Source organism: Alligator sinensis, unplaced genomic scaffold (genome assembly GCF_000455745.1).
Source record: "Alligator sinensis unplaced genomic scaffold, ASM45574v1 scaffold1841_1, whole genome shotgun sequence".
NCBI classification, from domain to species: Eukaryota; Metazoa; Chordata; order Crocodylia; family Alligatoridae; genus Alligator; species Alligator sinensis.
Window position 1 is genome coordinate 1 of NW_005843034.1, and position 5403 is coordinate 5403.

Genomic DNA, 5403 nt, shown 5'->3' on the forward strand with positions numbered 1-5403 from the left:
ACTGCTCCCCACAGCCCCCCTGCCACTGCACTGCTCCCTGCAACCACCACTTCCAGCCATTCTTACCTCATTTTCCACTCAGAGAAAGGGGGAACAGCTCCAGGGACAGAAGCCAGAAGTCGCAGAGGCTTCTGGTTCGGGGCTGAGGGCGGGAAGCGGGTGGGGGGCTGGGTGGAGCCAGGCTAGCCTTGTTGCTCAGCCACAGGCTCCCGCTGGGTTCTGCTGCCACTGGTCGCCTGTTATCTTTGACAGGCAGATATAAATTAATTTTCTAACATTTTTAAAGGCTCTGCAAGTCAGATAGAATGGGGTGGCGGGCTGGATCTGGCCCACGGGCCGTATTTTTCCCACCCCTGTCTTAGGTCATCAAATCTACGCCACTACTATGCCAAGTAATTACATCATATTATCCCATTAATTAAGTTATCTGGCCATTTTACAGCCATCCTGTCATCAACCCACACCTCCACTTGGAAAGCTGTTCCAGACATTTTCTAATTTCTAGCCTAAATATATTCTCATCTTGTTTATGTTTATTTGTCCTTGTGCCAATAACGTCCTGTAACTTAAATAGCACTTCTGCATAGCCATTTACCTGCAACACGAATAAAGAAGAATCACGCAGCCTTCAGCTTTTGTCCTGCTAACCTGAACAAGCCAAAAATCAGAGTTACCTCTTGTATGACAGGTCCTCCACTCCCGATTATCCACACTTTTCTTGACTGCAGATTATCAGACCTGTACATACTATTCCAGATCATATCTCACTACAGTACCTTGTACAGTGACAGTCATAATTTTGCTCTCTCCACTGGAAACACCTTAGCTGATGAAGCTTAGAGCACTTCTGCCTTTATGGCTTGCATTACACATTTATGGTACACTCATTGTGCAATTAACTGGTATTTCTTCTTCCATCTCGTTCAACTGCTGAGCAGAGGTTATTGTTAATTGGTTCCCAAGTATATGACCCTGCCCTCTGCACTCTCAACTATCATTTTTATTACACTAATTAACATAGATGAGGGGTGTAAAGCATAGGGCCATGGACTGGATCTGGCCCAATGAACCAATGCATCCAGTCCACCAATAAGCTAGTAGGCTACCAGAAGTGCACTGCTCCTCAGTTCTGCACTGCCACACCCACCAAAACTGCCACAGCTACATCCCACACGGCAGCAGCACAGAGCTGGGGGTGTGCAGCATACAAATGTGGATCTGTGCAGCTGCATGCCCCCAGCTTCATGCCACTGCCCAACAGCATAGAGCTCTGGCCAGTCAGCAGCGTCAGAGGCATGTGGCAGCATGGGTGCAAGGGTATGTGCCTAGATGGGGCCATGTTCATGCAGTGTAGAGCTGGAGGCATGCATCCATGAGGAGCCAGGGGTGGGCAGCATGATTTCTAGTTATTTCCTGTGACAACTTTCAGTATTCTGAGTTGAAAGCTAATAGAGCAAATTTGTAGCAGTTTTACAAATATCCAGGTGCAGAGGGCGCCTTTAGATTTAACAAAGTCTAAGAAACCTGCAATATTATAGCAGGCCTATATAGAAAGCTTAACCCCTTTGACAAAATCTGCATAAGGACAGTCTTCTCTGAAGTTCTGTCCATATGCTACACAATTACGGGGATTTATGGAAGAGTGTAGTTCTGCCTAAATAACTTTAAAATATTTTAAAAATCTTGCTCATATAGCCTCCCTTCCATAGATAAGGGGGAAGAAAATTAACATACATTTTGAATGGGGAAAAAACTGCACCTGGACTGTTTCATTTTACTTGTTAAATCAGAAATTTAGGACCGAGACTCAGGACATACCTAACACGTGGAACACCATTTAATAAGCTCAGGTTTCACCTAGTTTTCTTGTTATAACTGATTGAGAATTTTTACCAGGGTCCCACCAGACCCTTTTAAGGGCCACTGAACATTAGCACTGCCATGCATGCAAACACCTACACGTGATTCACAAGACAAACCCAGAGATTTCAAATAGGAATTCCTAGTGTCAGAAATTCTGACTATTGTGGTCTTTAACTGCTCTATTATTTTTCTGTAGCCAAAAAAAAAAAAGGGGGGGGGGGGGGAGCTAAAACACAGTATTTTCCTAGGGGTATGTCAAATCTAACAAGGTTGAGAACCACTGTCCTAATGGCTCAAATAGTGATTCTATAAAACTACGCAAATGTAAAGAAAATGGGCATGCAACCCCCCCCCACCACATATGTAAATAATGTTCAGACAGAAATAAGTCTTGTTGCAACAGACATCTACAAAAACCAGAGCTAAATAGAGAAAAATCTCTCTATTCAGTTTCACTTCGTGTATTTGACATCAATTTGTCCAGTCAGTTGTACTGTATCCCTTGCACATGGCCCACAAGCTGGATCTGGCCCGTGGAGCTGCTCTATTCAGTCTGCCAGGCTACAAATGAGCCACTACTGGTGGGGAGTGGCATGGCCTGCTGCAGAATCCAGATCCCCTGGATAAGTGGCAGGAGGGTGAACGAGCACTAACACAGCATCAATCACCTTACAGTCACTTCACCCATAGCTCTTACTGTGACCCTCTTGGTGATTGCACAGCTGCAGTGAAAGCCTTTTTTTCTCCCCCCAATCCTGTCAATGCCCAGGGTGGTTGCCCATCACTCCCACCCTAGTTACACGACTGTTTGTACCATGTCCTGAAAGTTGAATTAGATAGCTATAAAAAGGAAGAAAAATTATTTACTAGAAGAGACATAAAAGATATTCATTACCCCAAAATAAAAGATCTGAATCAAAGCCTGACCAAAATTAAAAGGGCTTGAACACGCCTTTCTGCCCAAGATAGTTATTGGATGTTCCCCCAACTTAAGAAATAACCAATAAATAAACAAAAATAAAACAGGTTACCACTAAAGCCCTGCAAAATCAAATGATGTTGAGCATCCTATACTTTTAAATAAGTAGACTCAACTTCCGTTTGAACATGATCTTGCTCGCATGTAAAAACCCAGTGTTCAAGAGGAAGTTGAGTGCAACACTCTCAAAGACTGATTCAAGTCAGAGATCCATTTCCCTATTGCTGAATAATGAAGCACATGCCTACAGCATTAAGATTTGCATATACTTTGATCAGATAAAGAAAAGCATTCAAAGTAAAAGTTGTTCTAAGTTCAAAGATTTATAAAAGAAATTTGGCTTTACTACATCTTTAAAATGGTCCAAAGTAACTACTCCAACAAGAATCTGAAGCATATCAGTTATGGCTGTTAGGGACAGAAGAAATCCCCATGCAGGAATTCACTGGGCTATACAACATTTAATCAAGGTCTGCAGATATGCTTGCATCATTGAGACTACCTGTTTTACTTAAAATTCTGTAAAGTGGCTATCGCCATATTTTGACAAGTACAGCCAAAGCTTTATTTTAACTCTGCAACCAGCTGATATAGCAAGCCACTAGGTCAAAGTCTAAATAAATCTCTATTCAGCTACAAGTAGCAGTCTCCACAGAAAAGGATATCAAGGAAAAAGTGCCAGTGCCTTTGATGGGACCTCAAATCACTTGTTTTTCCTCTAATATTGAAGGTGAAGAAATAATTACTTAAATGCGGCAAGAAGTTCCAGGTATCCTTCATAAGTAAACATCTGACTCCGCCACCTTGTTTCAACTTCAAACTATCATAATTTAGCAGCTTTATATTGGATGATCACCTCTTTACAACCTGGTCTGGTAACACCACCAATATCAACACTGACCAGTAATTCTCATGTAAGACTGTTTCCAGGTGTTTATACCTGTAAGTAACATTAACTGGCTGGAATGAAAGTTTCCATGTACAGTGTCTCCCATACTTAACATTTTTTCTGGGGAAAAAAAAAAAAAATCAAACAGAAGTAATTTAGCTGTTTGATGAGAGTTGGTGGTTTTGCAAAAAACCCCATCATTTTACTTACGTTAGAACAACCGTGATCTCTGAAATACTCCACAGGACTCTATGTTTTGGGTAAGGAACTTGAAACAAGGCCAAGGGTGGTTCTTGTTTCAAAACTGTCTCTTTGCCATTTCTATGATAATGTATGGCAGTTATATGCCTGTGAAGCAGGACAGAGGGGTGTAAAATCAGTTTGCACATGCACAGTAGAGATTTGCTACAGCTTAACAGCAGTCTCTGGGGAATCCATCCTTACTGGGCATGATTCAGTTTCTCAAAGTTCCTAGTCCCAATCACAGTGCATATGTGCCATCTCCAAAGAGCAACTGAACACGTTCCACCACCTCATGGCTCCTCCAAAGGAATAGAGACCATGAAGGAGACTTTTAATGAGAGCACAAGAGTCAACATAAATTATTAGAGCAGTGGTTCTCAACCTTTTTGAACTCAAGGTACCCCTGCATAACTTCTGTGAACTGAGTGGCACCCAGTTTCAAAAACTAATTTATATTTTACAGTACTTACCTCCTCACACAGGAACTGGGCAGTAAGGGTGGGTGAACTGGTTTTCTTATCTGCTTATTTCCTCACCTCATGGCACCCTTCAAAGCAGCATCTTGCTTGAGTATCAGTGAGTTAGAGGACTGGGAAATATGACTTATGAAGAAAAGCTAAAAGAGAAGTCTGAAGAGAAGACAAACAGTCTCTAAATACCTGAAGGACAATTATAAAGGGACAGAGATAGACCTCTCTCTTGCTGTATAGGGGACAAGACTAGGAGCAATGGCCTCAAGCTGCAGAGGAAATTCAGACTGAATATTAGGAAGAACTTTTTGATTATGAGGGTGATTGAGGATTAGAATAGGCAGTCTAGAGAAGCTGTGGAATCTTCATCCCTAAAAACTTTTAAACGGAGATTAGACAGATACCTGGCTGGGGTGGTTTAGTCAGGGATGATCCTGCTTCGAGCATGGGGCTGGAGTACGTGACCTCATGAAGACAACTAGTCATGAGATCTTTCTAGCACAACTTTCCTATGATCCTAATATGATATCACAATACAACATGTGATTGTTCTCCAGTTTGTTTTTTTATAAAGCCCTAGAAATAATACACAGGCTACATTAAAAAAAGTATAAAGGCTAAACAGTCACAATTGGAAAATACCAAAAGAAAGACTGGCTGGGCATGCAGAAGTAGTGAAAAAACACACTTTCCTAACCTGGATCTCCACCTATAAAGTGAGAATAATACAACATCTCACAGTGCTGTTGTGAAAAAAAAGTTGTGAAGCCCTAGAAAAACCAATGAGGAAATTTAAAATCCTGGTCTGAAAGCATACATTAAACATGGTTTAGGACCACATATTAACTAGTGAGGATGAAAGAAAATATTGAATAGCAGCTCAGATCTAAGCACTTTTTGCTCTATGTAAGGAATAAAGCAGGGATTTGGGAGCAGGGAAAGGGGGCACAGGGGAAAGA

The 5403-nt window shown here is 41.7% G+C and overlaps 1 long non-coding RNA gene across 2 annotated transcripts in view; it reads right to left on the reverse strand.

Annotated features, from left to right (window-relative positions):
• Window positions 1-4060: 4060 nt before the first annotated feature.
• Window positions 4061-5403, reverse strand: part of LOC112548232 — a 4609-nt gene continuing 3266 nt past the window's right edge. Inside the window, exon 3 of one of the 2 annotated variants that reach the window (XR_003092051.1) lies at window positions 4061-4603. This is a non-coding gene — a long non-coding RNA (uncharacterized LOC112548232). The remainder of the gene's footprint in view (window positions 4604-5403) is intronic. The other variant, XR_003092052.1, reaches the window with a different exon arrangement.